General features: G+C 44.2%; 1 protein-coding gene across 2 annotated transcripts in view; it reads right to left on the reverse strand.

The window, feature by feature from the left end:
- SYMPK (symplekin scaffold protein) overlaps window positions 1-23,073 on the reverse strand; it is a 2,606,756-nt gene that overhangs the window by 1,956,237 nt on the left and 627,446 nt on the right. The window lies entirely within an intron of this gene.

Genomic DNA, 23,073 nt, shown 5'->3' on the forward strand with positions numbered 1-23,073 from the left:
TTGAAAAAAGAAGGCAGGTAGTTACTGTACTTTTTACTTTGCTAAAGTGCAGCAAGCAGATATCAATCACTCAATCACAAACAATAAAAGTTAATGTATCAAATATTATTTAAACAATACATTGTTAATGGAATGACTTCCTGGGAAGAAAATTAAAAACTTCAGAGTTACGTCTAGCATGTAGAATTAATTTGCATGTCATGAGGAGGGGGCACGTATCAATCCACAGTCCAGCAGACAGAGGGACAGAATATCATAACAAAAAAAAAAAAAAAAAAAAGGAAAAAAAAAGAAAGTTCTAGGAATTTACAACAGTAGATCTTAAAGGAGCCTACAGACAACTTGCGAAGCAATACTGGAAGGTACCTAGCAAATTTCTGAGGAGAACATTTTCAAGGCACATCATTTTGAAAAAAAAAAAGGCACGAGCTCTACCCTGCTTTTCAGGGCACAAAAACTTCTGAGGTAGTATACTTTCCAGGTTTCTGGGTGTGGACATAAAGCACCCAGGTGAAGAGTAAATGGTAGGACTCTTACATTTTTTTTTAATTACTACACTCTCATTTTTGGTAATGGAGTTTCTGCTAGAAAGCCCTATGAGAATTTACCAACTAAGCAATTTTTTTTTTTTTTTTTTTTAACCAGTGTTCACAAAGATTGCCTGTTATGTTTAGCGTACGACTACTATCTAGCCAGCTTTCTGTGCAACTGTTGCCATTTGGGTAGTTTTATCATGAGAAAAAAAAATAAAAAAATGGCAAATGCCCTGAGATTCTGGAACAAAATCTATTTCCCAAGTTTCCTCTAATAGCAACATAAAACAAATTTTACATGTGAAACACCTTAATGTCATATGACATCAGAAATAACTCATTCGACAAGAATAAGCCTCTATTTTGGCAAGAAGGTGAAACCCATTCTTTGCACTGCCAGCAGGTGGGACAACTGGAAGGAAGACAAGTGCAACTAGGGTTGCAACAGAAAAAGGACAATACAGTCTAGAAATAATGGCCATTACCGACCTGGCCTGTATAACATGCAGGCATGTAGAGAAGGACTCAGCCCCATCTGTCAGGGGAGGTGGAGAGGTAGACAGTCAGCCAATATTTCAGAAGCTCTGCAACTAACACCCAGAAATATGCCTGCAGAACCCCTGGTTTTGCTGATTACCTCTGCCTCACTGGCAGCAAAACTATCTCATCCACAATGCAGTTTATCAGAACATTGTCCGATGCCATGCTGTTGGCTTTTTTTGATGCATAACTTCAAAGCACTCAATTTCAGAAGAATGGCCCTTGTGGAGCTGTACATTTCAGGCCAATCATTGAGAGCATCTTGCCTTCGGCTCACACTTTTATTTTTATTTATTTAAGATTTGTTTACTGGGAAAGTCAGACTTGGAAAGAAGCCAATTCAGCAAAGGCCTGGGGAGAAAGGGCTCCAGATGCATGTCTTTGTAATGTGGGAGGAAACCCACACAAACGCAGGGAGGACATGCAGACTCCGCACAGAAGGCACCCCAGCCGAGAATCGAATCAGATAACCTCTTGATGTGAGCCAAAAATGCTACTGCTGCACCACTGCGCCATCCAAGACATTTCTCTATCCAAACTTTCACCTTTGGAACAAAAAGGTCAGTGCCATCCGAAAGAGGCATTGCTAAAGGTTGCCTTGAAGTTCTCAGTAAAATGCAATGACACAGCCAGACATGCTTATGAATCATAATGAATATTCTTGCAATACTCATTGCACTGCATGCTACTTTTAAGATGAGTTTGATGATACAGAAACAGCTGAAAGCTGCTACTCTAAATAACAATGAGACATCTGCAACAGATCACAGGGGAGGGGATTTAGCATATGTCACTTTGAGCAGAGGGATAAGTGTTGCTGTCCTCTATTTGTTAGGCACAAAGTCTGGTAGCTGGCTTAGAGAATTAAGGAACTGAGGAGCTGTTAACAAGCTGTTTCCTTTGGTTCAGTGGAGCATGGTTAAACCAGACACCACCCCCCAGGGCTGAAGCTGAAAAAGGTTCATGGAGACCAGTGCTCTGCCCCAGAAATCAAATACAAATAAATGAAATAAATAAAGCCTGTCTGGAAACTATGGGTAAATAGAGATTCTAGGAGCCTGGCAGGTCATATTTCATGGTATTCAGGAAGCATCCTGGGATATTATCAGGGCCCATCGAATAAGTGTCCTTGACCTTAGAGAGCAAGGCAATGGCCTCAGCCCTAGTAAATGTTGGTAGAGAAAATGGGGGTATTTCCCAGGGGCTGAATGGTGGTGATGGGGGTAAAATTAGAGCTATTGACAAGTAGAGCTGCTATATCCTGCTAGTCTGGCATACTGCTGGATGTTGTCTTTAAGGTACAGGCAATACATGAAGAAAGCCTTAAGGTTTGTCCTTAGGTTAGAAGGGAATTTTTATCTCATATGTGGCTTTGGTGGGCTTTATTAGTCCCCTGAACTGGTTCTTCTGATTGCTAAGGGAGTTTTTACCTTGCAAGGCAATACCCTCCTTCTTTTGGACACAATTTTCTTTCTGTCTTTTGTTACACAACCTGTTTATACTGTGATTCCACCAGGGTGTCTTATTTTTTTGGAAATTGTCCTATGCTTATTTCAAGTCGGTACAGCTATCTCTATGCATCTATTTACAGGACTGTACAGGGCTTCTATGAACAATTCTACTGTGTTCTCATAGTTTGAAATTTTGCTAGACTGTTGCTCAGATGGAGGCAGGAAAAGGAGCTTTGGAATATTTCAATGCTCCGGGGTTAGCGGAGATCCCAGGCTTAATACTTCCTCAAAATAGACAACTTTGTGGTCGGACCTGACCAATGAGGACTTTAAACTAGCGGGGAGTGCATCATTCTCCCATGTTTGTGATGACCAAGTCAAGGAGACTTGAGCCACTGATGGGTGTGCAGACTAGCTGTTCCAAGGTGTGTGTTAAAAGTCCTGGAATCTCTGAGCCTGCATGTTTGAGACTGTGTATGATTTACAGTTAATGTGGGGGTAAGTTAAAGATGCCCATAAATACTGTGTTGGGTCGAATGGGGAGAGACTCCACTTTGCTCAAGTGCACTGTACGGGATTCCTGGGTCATGGAGGGGGACCTACAGCTTGTAAGGATATGGTACGGAACTTTACTCACGGTAAGCTGGACATGGAGAAGGTCAAGTGTGTCCTACCATTTGACCAGGATTGAGGTGTCTTCATGTCTGATGTAAATTAAGACTCTTCTACCTTTAGATCCTACCCGAGCAGTATCTGATCTAAATAAGGTTTTAGAGTTCTGCAAACACAAACAGCAAAATTGAATAAAAATGATTTTCTGCAGTCAGGGAAATCTCAGATTTCTTTTGTATTCTTATTCTTCATCTTATTATTATTAACCTGTTCTACATCTTACCACACAACTCCCTGAACACTTCACCTACTACCAAAGGACACACATTTACAATGGTACCCCTTCATCCATCCAGTTTAATACAAGTCTCCACTTGTATAAAAATCGCAATAATCTTAGTAAACCTAAAATACCTCTAAAAAAGGTTCAAAGGCACTATTTCCACAAAACCTAAAACACATTTATATAAGTGTACTACTGAATTTACTGTTAGCAGGTGACATTCACTTCAACCTTGGGCCCTCTAAGGCACCAAGTTAATCTTCAAATAATAAACCATTCCTGCTCGAAAACTGAAACTTTTCTCCCAAGAAAATATGAAACAGCTACAAGAAACTCAATCTACTCCATATGAACATAACAGAACTACGTGTACTTCTAAAATCTCACTGCCCTGACATATTAACAATAACAGTAATTTGAATAAAACTTAACATCAAGTCAGAAATATCCCCCCCTCGGCTTTACCATCCTTAGAACTGAAACATTTTAACAAAAGGCAAAAGCAGCAACAATAACATACCACAGTAGCATAAATGTGTTAGCTTTCACATTGCTCATAAATCTCCTTTCCTCAATGCTGAACTACGTCTAAGTAACCTAAACCGAAAACTAAATGCACACAAAATAATGGGTGTGTCAGCTCTATATCCCACCTGGAAACAACACAAGCACAATGGAGGACATCTTATCCTGGCTATCTGAATGTACACACTGATACAATTATACTAGGAGATGTTAACATCAACTGATCAAGTCTCATTGGTTCATAGGTTGCTACTAGGCTATCAGCACTAGGGCCTGTACAAGCCTAGCCAAACAATTACCCGGATATTTCTTCCCACAATATTTACTTCCCTGGACCCTTGTCTAGCAGGGTGACTGACATGATCCCTGGGGTGAACTTCCTATCTCCCATCCAATCGTCAAGGTTCCTTTTGAAGAGGGCCAAGGAGGCACTCTGCTTGACATGTATGGGCAGTCTATTCCAGAGTATGGGGAGTCACTGGGTCAGGAACCTATCCCTCCAGCATGTTTTGTTCATTGTGATGACAAGGTTTAGATCCCCTGGAGCATGTGGCTCGGAAGTGATTGGGATTTCTTTAAGTGGAGCATGTCCAACAGCTCAGGGTTTGACATGGCCTTGTATGTTAAGCAGAGTTCGTCTCTGAGTAGACGATATGCGACAGAGTATAGCTGGAGTTTTTTTTAGATGGTCAGCATAGGGCATCTGCTTTAGGACTGTGATTCTTTTAGTGAGCTATTTCTGCGGCCTTTCCAGCTGTTGCAGATGTCTTGTGAGGTACATACCAAATGGGGCGTTGTACTCTATAATGGGTCTAATGAGGGAGGAGTACAGTGGAACAATGACCTCCTTTTTTTCTGGATGAAAAGCCCTTAGTGATGAGGTGTGCCACATAGAAGGGTTTCCTGACTGTTGTGGTGATGTGGTTATCGAAGGTGAGACCACTGTCCACCTGTGTCCCTAAGTCTCTCATCACACTTTCGGTGTTTAGTGTACTGCCACCTATGTGGTAATTCATGGGTACATGGCTCTTCCCAAAGGGAATAACTATACATTTCTTGGCATTAAGCTTGAGCCCATGGCTCTGGCACCAAGCATCTGTTTCTGTAAGGCCCTTTTGTAGAATATCCACATCATTTGGGGATTCTATGATGGCTCCCAGTTTGCAGTCATCTGCGAACTTTATTAGCCAGAGTCCCTTAGTGTTGGCCTGTACTTCAGAGAAGTAGATGCCAAACAAGAGCGGTCCCAGGACTGAACCCTGAGCTACTCCACTTGTCTGGAGCTGGATTTGGAGTCGGCTACTTTTACAGTCTGGGTTCTGTCAGTAAGCCAGTTGGCAACCCATCGAGTGACGTAGGGATTTCTGCCCAGCTTAGTAAGTTTATCTATGATTCCAGAGTAGGGGATGGTGTTGAAGGCCTTGGTGAGGTCCAGATAGGCTGTGTGGACCACCTTACCCTCATCCACAGCTCTGCAGACTGATATGAAGTCAATCAGGTTCAGGAAACAAGATTGGTCCTTCACGAACCCAAACTGGGTGAAGTCCAGTGTCTAAAGGTTGCCAATGTCTTTGTTTATAAGTTCCATGATAATGCGTTCCATGCCCTTGCAGATCAGGCTCGTCAGACTGATGGGACGGTAGTTCCCGGGATCCAAGGTGGATCCCCCTTTGTGGAGTGGGATAACTGTAGCTGTGCACCACTCAGTGGGCACAAAGCTGAGGTGAGGCTATGATTAAACATGACACTTACGTGAGGTGCCAGTTTATTTTGTAGTTCATGTAGTACTCAGCTTGGGATGTCATCTGGTCCCATGGATACTGTATTCTTAGCTTTGGAGAGTGTGGTTTCTACCTGTGTGGCCGTGATTACCGGAATTTGGCAATCTTTTGGTACTGACATGGGCCCTTTAGGGGGTGAGAGGGGGGTGATTGCACTAAATCGATCTGCCAGGATATTGGAAATATCCTTGGGATCAGTGTATTTAATGCCATTCTGTTGTGGTTCAGAGCAGATCTGAGCATTGCCATTTAGATTCTTGACATAACTATAGAATGCCTTGTGGGTCACTTTGGAATCTTTGGCAATTTTATTTTCGTAACTAGCTTTGGAGGATTTTATGAGGGACCTCAGCTTCATACTGAGGCTGGTAAGGGAGTTTTTTGCATCCTGGGATTTTCCTCTTTTCTGCAACAGTTTCTTCCTTCTGCTGTATAGTTTGTTTATAGCAGGGGAACACCAGATTGGCTTCGTTTGTTCAGAGGAGAACATCTTGGTTCTATTTGGGATGGCACAATTCATGCATGAGTGGATGTGCTCATACAGTGCCTTAGTGTAGGATTCAGCAGTCGAACTTTCAGCTCCCGTATGCATGGGTCCTATGAAATTTGTCATTTCTGACTTAAGCAGCATGAAGTTGGCTTTGAAGAAGTTTTTTTTTACGGAGGTTTCCTTACTGGGGGGTGGGGGTGGGATGTGGATGTCAAGGATGATTTGCTTATGGTCAGACCTGACCAATGAGGGGGTGACCACTGGTGTGGAGCATCTATCTCCCATGTTGGTAATGACCAGGTCTAGGATATTGGGGCCCCTGGTGGGAAAATGGATTAGTTGATCCAGGGCATTGGAATTTATGAATTCCAAGAACCGTTGGGAAAAGGTTTTGGTACCAGAGTAGTTTTCCCAGTTAATGGCAGGGTAGTTGAAATCACCCAGTATTAGGGTGTTTGGTTGTATCTTAATATTTTCCAGTATGTTTAGAAAGGTGTAGTGAGAATCTTGGGTCATGGTGGGGGATCTGTAGCGAGCTACAATTTGGATTGCAGTCTTATCTAGTTGCACCTGGAGAATTTCAGATGCATTGCGTTGGACAACTAGCCTGGAGGTGTGAATATCCTTGGTGAATATTGACACTCCCTTTAGTGGACCAACCTTTAGTGTTTTGGTCTTGGTTTGGTGGCCAAAAAGTGTGTTAAGAGTTGTAGTCTGGTATTGCAGGAGTGCTCTCTGGAGTCTTGAACCAGGCCTCAGTTGCTGCACGGATATTGATGTTCTCCATTTTTAGGAGTGCCTCGAGAGAGTGAATTTTGAGGTTTATTCTTCTAGAATTGAGTAGCATTACCTTCAGATTTTGCATGCTTGTATCTGTTACGATGGTGGTTTTGTCCTTTGAACCTTGCCTAAAATAGGCACTACAGGGGTGGCAATTGCTTTAGCCAGTAATCTGAATCCCAGGGGTGACAGGTGCAGACCATCTCTGGCACAGCATTGTGGTTTGTCAATCATGTCGTCCCAGGCAGACAGATACTGGATCCCCTTTGAATGACACCAGAAGCTTAGCCAATTGTTGAAGTCAATCATTTTGTCTTTATACTGTGGTATCACTCTGGGCGAAAGCAGGAGGCTATTCAGGGCTAGCGTCATACCTGCCTGGGCCACATGATCCGAGAGCTCTTCCATGTCTCTTTTCATGTAGTCCAGGGAGGTACGTTTCAAGTCATTCACTCCAGTATGGACAATGACAGTCATATTTGTACTTGTGGTGGAGTGACTTGAGTGCATGCGTTATGTGGCGGATTCTGGCACCGGACAGGCAACTGACTGTAATTTTTTCCTTGCTTAGCCTGGTGAGTGGGACATCAGTGTGCCTGACTATAGAGTCACCTATGACTAAAGTGTTGGGTATGTTGTCTTGCCTTAGAGGGTGTTGTTGGGTGGCACAGTGGTGTTGTGAGCTATGTGTCACTTTGGTTGTGACTGGTGTTTGTTTGCATTTCAGCTTCGGAGGTCCTTGTTGCTTGGGCAGGTTAATGTTAAGGGCCTCCGCATATGTGGGTTTAGTGTTGCTATGTGTGGGTGTTGATGGTGTGGGTTTTGAAGGACTATGTGTTGCTTGAGGTGTAGTGCAGGTGTTAACCTTCTCCTCTTGACTGTCTAGCACAATCTTGGCTGGAGAAAGCTTTGCTTCCAGTTTGGCTATGTAAGTCCATCTCTCACAGGTTGTAGTATTGGTTGGTAGGAGGAGAGGGTTGTCTGTTTACGAGGCAGTTGCTCCATTGCCCCAGTATGCCCAGATTCACCAGGTGGACAGGAGAAATCACTGGAAGCTGACCCTTGGACATGCCTGTTTAGGTGCTTTTTTGTGAAGTACAAGAGCTGTTTTCCCTTACTTTTGCAAGGTACTTTGCAATTATAGGCTTTTTAGTGCCTACAATTAATTTCTCATCATTAACAAGAGATACCTTAACACCTCTGAGATAATGATTTCTAGTATAAATCTGTACACTTTCCTATTAGAATCAATCCGAAAAATTGTAACATTACCACCTTGAACTGGTTATTAACAAGTCACCCTAACAATCTAAGTTTCCCTGGCACCTTAGCTAGCACACTTAGTGACCACCTGCCTGCCCATATAGGTCACAACAGAATTCCATACTTCTCCCAAGGATCACAGATATAAATCCTCTCACAAGATGAACAACTCTGATCCACAACTGTATCATCTCACTACAATCTCACAACTGGCAAATCCTAGAAGTCTTGCTACTAGATTATGCAGTTGACTATTTTAATAAAATATTTATAGAACTGCTAAACAGCAATGCCCTCCGCCCAGGGTTAAAAGAGTGAAAAACAACCTTGCTCTTTGGCTCACTCCTACCACCAAGAAATTAATGAGGAATATTAGAGAAAGTCTGGAAAGCATAGCTCAACAGTAAAAACATAAAACAATCTTCAGCAATACAAACACTTGTGAAATAACGTCAAATGCCAGATACAACTTCACATGAAACTTTTATTACTCCAATTTACAGAACAGACACTACAAAAATTCTAGACAATTTGGGGCCACCATGCATCTAAAATACTGCATTCTGGATCAACGGACAACCAAACCTCAACCCCCACTGCTTCCGGAAAGAAAAAGCTAATGCTCTCAATGATCCCTTTAACTTTAGCATCGCTAAATTGCTTCACAATGATACTCAAAATACATCAACCTCCTCTAATAAATAATCATACCACATTACACTCAGTCTCACCTCCCAGTTCCATTAATACTCGCTCTCTCTTTGTCCTTTCAACCAGTATCCAACATAACAATCCAAAAATATGTCAACCAAATTAAACAGAGCAGACTTGCTCCAGATGGATTCCTGGTGATTTCTTAAAAAAAGCAGCCCCATTTTCTTTCAAGTATCCACTCTCATAAATATGTCTATTCAGAAATCGCATATCCCTGCCTTATGGAAGAAAATCTCACATCATCTCACTTTACAAGGGAGGGAACTCTAATGACATGTCCAACTTAAGACCCATCGCCATTCTCTCCTCCATCTTTTGAATAATCCTCGAAAATGTATTCATAATCAATTAAAGACTCATTTACAAAACTAACATCATCCTCACCCCCACACAATATGTTTTATGATCAGGGCACAGCACTACCACAGCTCTCTTAATCTTCACCAACACTGTTAACCTAGCCAGAGACAAATACCAACTGTTTTTTCTATGTTTCTAGAACTCTCCAAGGCCTTTGATACCATTTTGCATAGCCTTCTTCTAAAACAACTCTCTTCACTTGGCCTAACAAACACAAACTAGTTCTCCTGCTACCTTTCCAATAGCCTCCAGTCTGTTAAATGGATTAATTCTTACTCATCCTTCCTACCCATCAAAACAGGTGCTCCCCCAGGTGCCTTACTGGGGCCACTGCTTTTCATCATATTTACCAACAACCTACACTCTGCCACATGTCAAGCATCCGTAATACAATGTACTGACTTACTCCACATTAACCTGTTCTGCTAGCAACATAATTACTCTACAACACTTCATCCAAACGTAATTTTCATCTGTTGAAAACTGGCTCAATAACTCCCAGCTTCTACTCAATAAAACAAAGCTGCTGCTATTCCCCCCAAAAGCTCTTGCACACCTCAAACAAAAATCCTCAATAACAGCATCTAATAAAACTATAAGTCATACCCCATACCAAGCTACTAGGCATGATAACTGATAGCCTGTTGCAAATCAAATTTCAGGTCATCAAAAAACTCACCAAAAATTAGGGGCATTCTAAAGACAAAAAAAGAAAAAAAAATAGTTAACTGATTCATCCAAGAAATTCTTGGCCTCAACAATCCTAATCCCCACTTTACTATATGGTTCCTCAGAAAGTACAATTGTGTACACTTACCATAAATGTAGATGTTTGAGTGTATTCACTGTTGCAGTCATCACCTGTGGGTTATCCCTGCTGAGGTAGCCCTCGGCCGGCCCGAATACCAGATTCAATGTTTTTGTGTGCCGCCTGCTGTCACCTGTAGTCTGACGTCAGGTCATCAGTACTATAAAGCAAGGAAGCCAAAGTCATTGCATCAGTTTTTCTTGCCCTAACCCGTCAGAAGCACAAGGGAAGAGAGAGAAGTGGACTTGGTGGCTAAGAGCAAACTAGAGAAGCATGTGTCCCCCTAGGGGAAGATGTGAAAAAAAGGGGGGATGGAGGGAGGGAAACCAAGACTGCAACAGTGAATACACTCAAACACCTACATTTATGGTAAGTGTACACAACTGCACCATGTTCTTCATGTTTCACTGTTGCAGTCATCACCTGTGGGAGGATTCCCAAAGCTGAGGTAAAGGGTGGAAGGCTATATAGAGTCCTAGGTATGGGTCAGGAGGTACTGCAGAGGCAAACCCTGCCCTAGACTTTGAAAAGAGAGGTAGATGGTAATGCTTTGTAAAGGTATGGACAGAGGTCCAGGTGGCCACTTCCAATATGTCCCTGGTAGGTACTCCTCTGAGGAAGACAGTGGAAGTGGAGGTTGCCCTAGTGGAGTGGGTACGGATTGACCTAGGGATGGGTTTCCCATGAAGTTTGTAGCAAAAATGTATACAGTGCGATATCCATTTGGAAATGGTTTGTTTGGAGATGGGCTTCCCCTCTGCCACTGGGCAAAGCTTACAAGAAGCTGGTCAGTTTTTCTGAATGGCTTAGTGCGGTCCAGATAGTATCTTAGTTGTCTGTGCATGTCTAGTGAGTGTAGACTTCTTTCCCCCTTGTTTTGAAGGTTGGGAAAGAAGGTGGAAAGGTGTATGGCCTGGTTAAGGGTCACATCAAATACCACCTTGGGCATAAAGGAGGGATTAGTCCTCAGGGAGGCTCAGTCTGCATTGAAAATTATGAAGGGCTCGACACCCACGAGAGCTTGAAGTTCTGACCCTTCTGGCTGAGGTGATAGCTAGTAGGAAGACAGTCTTCCAGGAGAGGTATTTCAATTCTGTAGAAGCAGCAGGTTTGAAAGGGGGTAAGGTTAGTTTCTCTAACACATAATTTAGGTCCCAGGGTGGAGTAGGTCATCTTCTGGGAGGCCTGATATTAGAAGCCCCTCTGAGGAATTTGCTTAAAGGATGAGAGAAGAGGAGTGGGTCTGAATCATAATGGGCAGAGAAGGCCGAGGCATGGATTTTAATAGAGGAGAAGGAGAGGTCACTATTGAGCACCTCTGCTAAGTAATCCAGGATGAGAGGAATGGAAGGTTGGGAGGTACTGCCCCCTGTTGATCATTTCCAGGAGCAGAATCTTTTCCATTTTCCTGCATAAGATTTTCTTATGCTGGGCCTTCTGGCCTCTGTGATGATGTCCAGGACCTGTTTGCTTAACAGTGCCTTGTTAGTTTTTAGTGTATGAGCCAAGCTGAAAGTTTGAGAGTCTGTAGGTCTGGGGGCAGTATCTTCCCCCTCTCCTGGGTCAAGAGGTCTGACCTTAGAGGAAGCAGCTTCGGGGGCTGTAAGGTCAGAGTGCACAGTAAGGGGTACCAATGCTGTCTGGGCCAATCTGGAGCGATGAGGATGGCCTTTGATCTCCCCTCTCTTATTTTGATCAGAACCTTGGGAAGAAGGGGCAGAGGAGGGTATACGTACACAAAGAGGGAGCTCCAGGGGAAGGTTAAGGCATCCACCTTCCACGCTAGGAGGTGATACTCCCTGGTACAAAACTTGTGCAGCTGGTGACTGAGGTGCGAGGAAAAGAGGTCCATCTCTGGGGCCCCCCACTCTTGGGAGATTTGCAGAAAGATTTCTCTGTGGAGCTGCCATTCGTGGGGGTCCAGTAAGTTTCCGCTTAGGTGGTCTGCCAGTGTGTTGTTGATCCCTGGTAAGTATTGGGCAATTAGGTGTAGCCACAGACTCGTACCTAACCTGCACAGGGGATAAGATTGGGAGGCCCCCTGCTTGTTGATGTACCACATTACTGTGGTGTTGTCTGTTTTTATAAGGAAGACTCCTGGTCTGAGATGGGGTTGGAGGAAGTCAGAGCATTTTGTACTGTCATCATTTCTTTTTGGTTGATGTGCAAGTGAAGTTGCTGGGCATTTCAAAGGCCTTGGGCACACCTGCCTGCTAGATGAGCACCCCAAGCTATGTCTGAGGCGTCGGTGGTGATTGGCCTGAGGGGCGGAGGATGAAGGGAAGACCCTTGCTTATGGCAGAGGCCTCTGCCCGCCAGAGAAATTCATCCCTTATGCAAGGGATCAGTGGGAGAGTGGTCTCTAGGGACTGAGAGTGCTGACACCAAAGGCTCTTTAAGTACCACTGAAGCTTTCTCATGTGAAGTCTGGAGAGGGGGATGAAAAGGATGCAAGATGCCATGCATCCCAGAGCTTGCAGGAACTTCCTCGCAGTGAGGTGACTTGTGGAAGCCAGCTGGTTGAAGTAGACAGGCAGAAAAAGTACAGTTTTGTACCTACCATAAATGTAGATGTTCGAAGATCCACATTGCTGCAGTCCTTACACTTGGGTAGTCCGCTGTCCTCGGTCGGCCCGAATATCAAAGTATTAGGCTGACGTCGGTCAAGGCGCTTAAGACTGACATCAGAACGTCAGGGTACAAATGCGCATGACCGACGTCATATCCTCAGTCTTTTCTTGCCCCAGATGACAGAAGACCCTAAACAGAAAGGTCAAAACCAAAAGACAGCAAAAAACAACCAACCACCCTTGCACTAATCATATGAACAGTATATACAATATGTACAAAATATACAACCCAAACCACACAACCGCCTCTAACAACAGAGGGGAAGGAGGGAGGGTAAATTGGACTGCAGCAATGTGGATCTTCGAACATCTACATTTATGGTAGGTACAAAACTGTACTATGTTCTTCATCTCACATTGCTGCAGTCCTTACACTTGGGTAGAATCCCAAAGCAGAGGTAAGGGAGGATGGCAAAACTATAAAGTAGTAGGGGCTGCCAAAATGCCCTGTAAAATAGCAGTGGCAAACCCAGCCCTAGATTTAGAGTAAAGTGGAAGGTGGTAATGCTTAGAGAAAGTATGCACTGAACTCCAAATAGCTGCCTCCAAAATATCTTTAGTTGCCACCCCCCTTAAAAAAGCTGTAGAAGTGGCAGTAGCTCTAGTGGAATGAGGCCTAATCCCAGCTGGGATCTCCTTACCATGATGGGAATAACAGAAAGCAATACAAAATCCAATCCACTTAGAAATAGTTTGTTTTGACACAGGCTTGCTCTGAGAACCCAAAGCAAAAGAAACAAACAACTGCTGAGACTGCCTGAACCCTTTAGTTCTGCTCAAATAATATCTCAACTGCCTGTGTATATCCAAGGTGTGCAAAATCTTCTCCCCTTTATTTTGGGGGTTTGCATAAAAAGTAGGCAAATGAATAGCTTGGTTTAAAGCCACACTAGAAACCACCTTAGGCATAAAGGAAGGATTAGTACGTAAAGATACCCTATCCTTATGGAAAATTAAGAAAGGCTCAACTGCCATAAGGGCCTGTAATTCAGAAACCCTTCTCGCAGAGGTAATGGCCAACAAAAAGCAGTCTTCCATGATAAATATTTCAACTCGGCAGTAGCTGCAGGCTCAAAAGGTTGTAGAGTAAGTTTCTCCAACACAAAATTGAGATCCCAAGCAGGAGTAGGAGCTCTTCGTGGGGTCTTATATTCTTTGCCCCTCTAAGGAATTGCTTAAACAAAGGATGAGAAAACAATGGTGGATCACAGTCATAGTGAGCAGAAATTGCTGCAGCATGAATCTTAATAGAAGAGAAGGACAATCCTTTGTCCAGTAACTCAGCAAGATATTGAAGAGCCACACTTAAATTAGGCTTAGCAACATCAAAGTCCTTTGCTGCACTCCAAAATAAAAATCTCTTCCATTTATCTGCGTATACTTTCCTTGTACTAGGCCTTCTGGCCACCAAAATAACATTCAAAACTTGCTGCGGAAGCTGAGACCCTCCAGGGTTTAAAACAGAATATGCCAGGCTGTTAGGTGAAGAGAGTGAAGTTTGACATTGAGTAAATGACTGTTCTCTTGAGACAGCAGGTGTGGAATCGAAGGCAAAGGCCATGGAGGCTCCCGAACCAGACTTCTCAGTAATGGGTACCAGTGCTGTCGAGGCCAATCTGGAGCTATTAGAATCACCTTTGGCTTGTCCTATCTGACCTTTAGTAGTACCTTTGGGAGGAGAGGCAGAGGTGGAAAGGCATACACATGAAGATTGCTCCAATTGAAAGAAAGAGCATCCACTTTCCAAGCTGTGGGATGAAACCTTTTTGTGCAAAACTTTGGCAGCTGGTAATTTAGTGGAGAAGCGAACAGATCTATGTCTGGAGTTCCCCATGACACTGTCAATTTCTGAAATACATGAGGATCCAATTTCCACTCGTGGGGATCCATAATTCGTCTGCTCAACACATCTGCTAAGGAGTTCTGTGCTCCCGGCAGAAACCTTGCCTGAAGATTGAGCTGTAAACTGAGAGCAGTCTCCCACAAAATCATTGCTTGTCTGCATAGAGGATAAGAATGTGTTCCCCCTTGCTTGTTGATGTACCACATGACAGTTGTGTTGTCTGTTAGAACCAACACCTGCCCTGGAAGAAGTAAATCCTTGAAAGCTATTAATGCAAATTGGACTGCTAACATCTCCTTCAAGTTGATATGTAGATGTTGTAGTCTGGCAGGCCACGTGTCTTGTATCCACTTTCCATTTAGATGAGCTCCCCAAGCTTTGTCTGAGGCATCTGTCGTTAGAATCTGACTGCCTCTGGCCGGGTCACAGAGAGTCCCTTGTTTAGGTGACATTCCTGAGCCCACCACAAAAATTCCTTTTGAATGCAAGGTATTATCTGAATGACAGTGTCCATATCCTGGCAGTGCTGTGTCCATACATTTTTGAGATACCATTGTAGCTTCCTCATATGCAGTTTGGCATTGGGAAGCACCAGAATACAAGATGCCATGAACCCCAAGGCTTGAAGGACTGTCCTTGCAGTCAGCCTGGACTGATGAGACAATTGATGGAAGTAAAGAGCAAGATTCTTTTGTTTGTCCGGGGTCAAAAGGGCCATCTGGGATGCTGTATTCAGTCTCACACCCAGAAAGCACATGTCTTGAGAGGGTACTAGACTGGACTTTATTTCGTTCACAGAATACCCCAGGCATCTTAGCACTGCTATCACGTATTGCAAATGATGAAGAAGCTCGTCCCTTCCTTTGGCCAGAATCAGGCAATCGTCCAAATAAGGATAGATTTGTATTCCTTTTAGCCTGAAGAAAGCTATCACTGGAGCCAGAACCTTTGTGAACACTCTGGGCAGTAGATAAGCCAAAGGGCAATGCAGAGAACTGATAATGAGAAGTCCCAGCTCGAAACGCAGATACTTCCTGCAACTTAGCCTGATAGGAACATGAAGGTAAGCTTCCTTGAGATCCAGAGTCACCATCCAGTGATCTTTGCCCAGCAGAGGTAAAAGCTGTTGTAACGTCAACATTTTGAACTTGGGAATGTCCAGATAAGTGTTGAGGATAGATAAATCCAAAATTGGTCTCCACGTGTTCCCCTTCCTTGGTACTAGGAACAGGCGAGAATAAAATCCTAGGCCTACTTCTGGCAGAGGGACCGGCTGTATGGCCCCTATTTGCAGCAGCAGAGAAATTTGTTTGTGAGCCTCTATTCTTTGCTGAGGAGGAACGTCTGGCATGCCTTTGAAAGGAGGCAAGGTATGGAAATAAAACCTGTAACCTTGGTGAATAATATCCAATACCCATTTGTCCTGGGTAATCAAACTCCAATTTTCTTTGAAGAGTGCCAACCTTCCTCCCAAAGGTGCTGCCAGACAAGAAGGCTCTGGCAGCTGAAAAGGTAGGTCATTGGGCCTGTTTACGAAAGGACTGGCCCCTGCCCTCACCCGAAGACTGCGCAGGTGAACTCCCTGTTCTAGGTCTGAAAGAGCTCTGAGCTCTACCCCTACCACGTCTAGATCTTCCCCTACACTGTGAATCATAAGAAGATGCGTCCACCCCTTAGCAGGCCAATTCCTACTAAATTTTGGAGGCTGAACTTGCAAAAAATCTTTAACAGTCTGCATAGACTTAGCCTTGTCTTCCATTTTCTTTAAAACTGCCTCCACAGGTGAACCAAACAATACATCAGACTGTAAAGGAGCATCTAAAATCCTTGTCTTAACATGGTCAGATAAGTTCTGATCCCTCAGCCAGGCGTGCCTACGAAGAACTGACCCAGTGGCAGCCACCCTAGACGAGGCCTGTACAGCATCAAATCCACATTGTAAAGAATGCTTACCCACTTGTTCAGAAACATGTACCAAATCTTGTAATTCTTTACACTCAATACCTTCCGCCAGAGCATCTACCTTAGACTTCAATTGAGAAAGAAGATAGTTTTGATATTTCAACATGTGAAACTGGCAATTCAAAGCCCTCATAGCTAAGGTGGAAGAAGTATAGACTTTCTTTCCCCATCTATCCAAAGCTCTGGCCTCTTTATCTGGAGGAACCGGATTTTTTACCACAGAGGCTTTGACACCCTTAGGTCCCTGACTAACTGTTTCTGGGTCTGCCCTAGGACTCTTATACAGATATTTATGAGCCTCAGGCACCCTATAATACCTGTCCGGTTTAACAGGAGCAGGAGGCAAAGAATCAGGATTAAGTGAAGCCTCTGCAAACACATCTTCCACAACATCCAGAACAGGAGGAATAGCCAAAGGCCTATGCTGGGGTAAAAGCAAAAATTCCCTAAGCCTTTTCCTGGAATCAGAGAAGTCCTGACCTTCCCATTTAAAATGTTCCCTCATAGAATGAAGAGTCTCTGAAAAAGAAAAATCCTCTGGAGGAGAAGCAGAAGGAGTAGAATCATCCACATCCGAATCAGAATAAGGAGAATACTCCTGCAAGTCTTCAGCCGAAGACTCTGAAACATCAGAAACCTGCTCAAAACTCCCCAACTCTGGTTCCACCCTAGGCCTCTTATCAGGAGGGGGCAAAGAACCTCTAATCAAAGTAATTAAATCCTCTGCCATTTTGAGCATGTGCTTCTTGGGCACAGATCCTGAAGAAAGTACAGTTTTGTACCTACCATAAATGTAGATGTTCGAAGATCCACATTGCTGCAGTCCTTACACTTGGGTAGTCCGCTGTCCTCGGTCGGCCTGAATATCAAAGTATAAGGCTGACGTCGGTCAAGGCGCATTTGACTGACATCAGGACGTCAGGGTACAAATGCGCATGACCGACGTCATATCCTCAGTCTTTTCTTGCCCCAGATGTCAGAAGACCCTAAACATAAAGGTCAAAACCAAAAGACAGCAAACAACCAACCACCCTTGCACTAATTATATGTACAATATATACAATATACACAATATGTACAACCCAACCCACACAACCACCTCTAACTACAGAGGGAAGGAGGGAGGGTAAATTGGACTGCAGCAATGTGGATCTTCGAACATCTACATTTATGGTAGGTACAAAACTGTACTATGTTCTTCATCTCACATTGCTGCAGTCCTTACACTTGGGTAGAATCCCAAAGCAGAGGTAAGGGAGGATGGCCAAACTACAAGGAAGCAGGAGCTGCCAAAATGCCCTGCAAAACAGCAGTGGCAAAACCAGCCCTGGATTTAGAGTAAAGTGGTAGGTGATAATGCCTAGAGAAAGTATGCACTGAACTCCAAGTAGCTGCCTCCAAAATATCCTTGGTTGCCACTCCCCTCAAAAGGCTGTCAGTGGCAGTAGCCCTAGTGGAATAAGGCCTAATCCCAGCTGGAATCTCCTTGCCATGATGGGAATAACAGAAAGCAATGCAAAACCCAATCCACTTAGAAATAGTTTGTTTTGACACAGGCTTGCCCTGAGAACCCAAAGCAAAAGAAACAAACAACTGCTGAGACTGCCTGAACCCTTTAGTTCTGTCCAAATAATATCGCAACTGCCTGTGTACATCTAAAGTGTGCAAAATCTTTTCCCCTTTATTTTGGGGATTTGCATAAAAAGTAGGCAAATGAATAGTTTGGTTTAAAGCCACACTAGAAACCACTTTAGGCATAAAGGAAGGATTAGTACGTAAAGATACCCTATCCTTATGGAAAATCAAGAAAGGCTCAACCGCCATAAGGGCCTGCAATTCAGAAACCCTTCTTGCAGAGGTAATGGCCAACAAAAAGCAGTCTTCCATGATAAATATTTCAACTCAGAAGTAGCTGCAGGCTCAAAAGGTTGTAGAGTGAGTTTCTCCAACACAAAATTGAGATCCCAAGCAGGAGTAGGAGCTCTTCGTGGGGTCTTATATTCTTTGCCCTCTAAGAAATTGCTTGAACAAAGGATGAGAAAACAATGGTGGGTCACAATCATAGTGAGCGAAATTGCTGCAGCATGAACCTTAATAGAAGAGAAAGACAAACCTTTGTCTAGTAACTCAGTAAGATATTGAAGAGCCACACTCAAATTAGGCTCAGAAACATCAAAATCTTTTGCTGCACTCCAAAATAAAAATCTCTTCCATTTATCTGTACACTTTCCTTGTACTAGGCCTTCTAGCTTCCAAAATAACATTCAAAACTTGCTGAGGAAGTGGAGGCCCACTATGGTTCAAAACAGAATATGCCAGGCTGTTAGGTGCAGAGAGTGAAGCTTGACATTGAGCAAATGGCTGTCCTCCTGTGACAACAGGTGTGGAATCGAAGGCAAAGGCCATGGAGGCTTCCGTACTAGACTTCTCAGTAATGGTTACCAGTGCTGTCGAGGCCAATCTGGAGCTATTAAAATCATCCTTGGCTTGTCCTGTCTGACCTTTAGAAGTACCTTTGGGAGGAGAGGCAGAGGTGGAAAGGCATACACATGAAGATTGCTCCAATTGAAAGAAAGAGCATCCACTCTCCAAGCTGTGGGATGAAACCTTGTTGTGCAAAACTTTGGCAGCTGATGGTTTAGTGGAGAAGCGAACAGATCTATGTCTGGAGTTCCCCATGACACTGTCAATTTCTGAAATACATGAGGATCCAATTTCCACTCGTGGGGATCCATAATTCGTCTGCTCAACACATCTGCTAAGGAGTTCTGTGCTCCTGGCAGAAACCTTGCCTGAAGATTGAGCTGTAAACTGAGAGCAGTCTCCCACAAAATCATTGCTTGCCTGCATAGAGGATAAGAATGCGTTCCCCCTTGTTTGTTGATGTACCACATGACAGTTGTGTTGTCTGTTAGAATCAACACCTGCCCTGGAAGAAGTAAATCCTTGAAAGCTATTAATGCAAACTGGACTGCTAACATCTCCTTCAGGTTGATATGTAGATGCTGTAGTCTTGGCAGGCCACTTGTCTTGTATCCACTTTCCATTTAGATGAGCTCCCCAAGCTTTGTCTGAGGCATCTGTCGTTAAAATCTGACTCGCCTCTGGCCGGGTCACAGAGAGTCCCTTGTTTAGGTGACATTCCTGAGCCCACCACAAAAATTCCTTTTGAATGCAAGGTATTATTTGAATGACAGTGTCCAGATCCTGGCAGTGCTGTGTCCATACATTTTTGAGATACCATTGCAGCTTCCTCATATGCAGTTTGGCATTGGGAAGCACCAGAATACAAGATGCCATGAACCCTAAGGCTTGAAGGACTGTCCTTGCAGTCAGCCCGGACTGATGAGATAGTTGATGGAAGTAAAGGGATAGACTCTTTTGTTTGTCCGGGGTTAAAAAGGCCACCTGGGATGCTGTATTCAGTCTCACACCCAGAAAGCACATGTCCTGAGAGGGTACTAGACTGGACTTTATTTCGTTCACAGAATACCCCAGGCATCTTAGCACTGCTATCACATATTCCAAATGATGAAGAAGCTCTTCCCTTCCTTGAGCCAGAATCAGGCAGTCGTCCAAATAAGGATAGATCTGTATTCCTTTTAGCCTGAAGAAAGCTATCACTGGAGCCAGAACCTTCGTGAACACTCTGGGCGCAGTAGATAAGCCAAAGGGCAATGCAGAGAACTGATAGTGAGAAGTCCCAGCTCGAAAACGCAGATACTTCCTGCAACTTAGTCTGATAGGAACATGAAGGTAAGCCTCCTTGAGATCCAAAGTTACCATCCAATGATCTTTGCCCAGCAGAGGTAAAAGCTGCTGTAACGTCAACATTTTGAACTTGGGAATGTCCAGATAAGTGTTGAGGGTAGATAAATCCAAAATTGGTCTCCACGTGTTCCCCTTCTTTGGTATTAGGAACAGGCGAGAATAAAATCCTAGGCCCACTTCTGGCATAGGGACCGGCTGTATGGCCCCTATTTGGAGTAACAGAGAAACTTGCTTGTGAGCCTCTATTCTTTGTTGAGGAGGAACGTCTGGCATGCCTTTGAAAGGAGGCAAGGTATGGAAATAAAACCTGTAACCGTGGTGTATGATATCCAATACCCATCTGTCTTGGGTAATTAAACTCCAATTTTCTTTGAAAAGTGCCAACCTTCCTCCCAAAGGTGCTGCCAGGCGAGAAGGCTCTGGCAGCTGAAAAGGTAGGTCATTGGGTCTGTTTACGAAAGGACTGACCCCTGCCCTCACCGAAGACTGTGCAGGAGAACTCCCTGTTCTAGGCCTGAAAGAGCCCTGAGCTCTGCCCCTACCACGTCTAGATCTACCCCTAGACTGGGAATCATAAGAAGGATACGTCCACCCCTTAGTAGGCCAATTTCTACTAAACTTTGGAGGCTGGACCTGCAAAAAATCTTTAACAGTCTGCATAGACTTAGCCTTGTCTTCCATTTTCTTTAAAACTGCCTCAACAGGAGGACCAAACAACACGTCAGATTGTAAAGGAGCATCTAAAATCCTTGTTTTAACATGTTCAGATAAATTTTGATCCCTCAGCCAGGCGTGTCTGCGAAGAACTGACCCAGTGGCAGCCACCCTAGACGAGGCCTGTACAGCATCAAAACCACATTGAAAAGAATGCTTACCTACCTGTTCAGAAACATGTACTAAATCTTGCAACTCTTTACAATCAATACCTTCTGCCAGAGCATCAACCTTAGACTTTAATTGTGAAAGGAGATAGTTTTGGTATTTCAACATGTGAAACTGGCAATTCAAAGCCCTCATAGCAAGAGTGGAAGAAGTATAAACTTTCTTTCCCCATCTATCCAAGGCCCTGGCCTCTTTGTCTGCAGGAACCGGATTCTTAACAACAGAAGCTTTAACACCTTTAGGCCCCTGGCTAACAGTTTCTGGGTCTGCCCTAGGACTCTTAAAAAGATACTTATGAGCTTCAGGCACCCTGTAATACCTATCCGGTTTAACAGGAGCAGGAGGCAAAGAATCAGGATTAAGAGAAGCCTCTGTAAAAACATCTTCCACTACATCCAAAACAGGAGGTATAGCCAAAGGCCTATGCTGGGGTAAAAACAAAAATTCCCTAAGCCTTTTCCTGGAATCAGAGAAGTCCTGACCTTCCCACTTAAAATGCTCCCTCATGGAATTAAGAGTTTCTGAAAAAGAAAAATTCTCAGGAGGAGAAGCAGAAGGAGTAGAATCATCCACATCAGAATCAGAATAAGGAGAGTACTCCTGCAAGTCTTCAGCCGAAGACTCTGAAACATCTGAAGCCTGCTCAAAACTCCCTAGCTCAGGCTCCACCCTAGGTCTCTTATCAGGAGGGGGCATAGAACCCCTAATCAAAGTAATCAAATCTTCTGCCATTTTAAGCATATGCTTTTTGGGCACAGTTCCTGAAGAGCTAGGAGTAACACCAACTGAAGCTAAACCTAGCCTGCCCCTGGGAGATGCCTTGGAAACAGAAGGAGAGGGCCTAACCACCCTAGGCAGGGAGGGGAGTATAGTAACCTGAGAAGCCCCATCAGCCTGGCCTGCCTCCTGAGAGGCCACATCCTGCAATAACAAAGTCTCTCCCTGGGATCCCAAAGAAACCTCCGGTGGAACCACCGGCTCCACCGACACCTCTAAAGAACCGGCGTCCGGTACTGGCGGTTCCTCCAGCCTAGGTTTAACTGCTTTGTCCTTGCGCTTCTTGAGAAGCGGCGGAGCATCCGGCGGCATTTTATAATTGCACCGCTTCCCGAAAACTAACCTGGCACAATCTAATCTTCTCTTAATAGTGCGCTTATTGAATCTAGCACAAGAGCGACACCCAACAACGTCGTGCTCAGGCCCTAAACAAGGAATACACAAAGTATGGTAGTCTCTATGCGGTATCTGTTTCCCACAAGAAATACAATTATTCACTTTTTCTGACATCCGGTAAACCACTGAGGCAAGAAAAAACTAAAATATTCCCCAACGGGGTACTTAGCCAACTTTGACTCGGTCTGAAACTCCGAAATCGAACAATTTCAGAACGCCAACCGGCACTTGCAACGCTGCTTCTGCATCGGACCATGCGGCAAAAAAGACTGAGGATATGACGTCGGTCATGCGCATTTGTACCCTGACGTCCTGATGTCAGTCAAATGCGCCTTGACCGACGTCAGCCTTATACTTTGATATTCGGGCCGACCGAGGACAGCGGACTACCCAAGTGTAAGGACTGCAGCAATGTGAGATGAAGAACATCTAGGAGTGACACCAACAGAAGCTAAACCTGGCCTGACTCTGGGAGAAGCCTTGGAAACAGAAGGAGAGGGCCTAACCACCCTAGGAAGGGAGGGGAGTACAGTAACCTGAGAAGCCCCTTCAGCCTGGCCTGCCTCCTGAGAGGCCACATCCTGCAAAATCAAAGTCTCCCCCTGGGACTCCAGAGAAGCCTCGGGAACCACGGTTCCACTGAAGCCTCAAAGAACCGGCGTCCGATGCACG

This window comes from Protopterus annectens, chromosome 1.part0, assembly GCF_019279795.1.
Source record: "Protopterus annectens isolate FY-2018-M chromosome 1.part0, PAN1.0, whole genome shotgun sequence".
Taxonomy (NCBI): Eukaryota; Metazoa; Chordata; order Ceratodontiformes; family Protopteridae; genus Protopterus; species Protopterus annectens.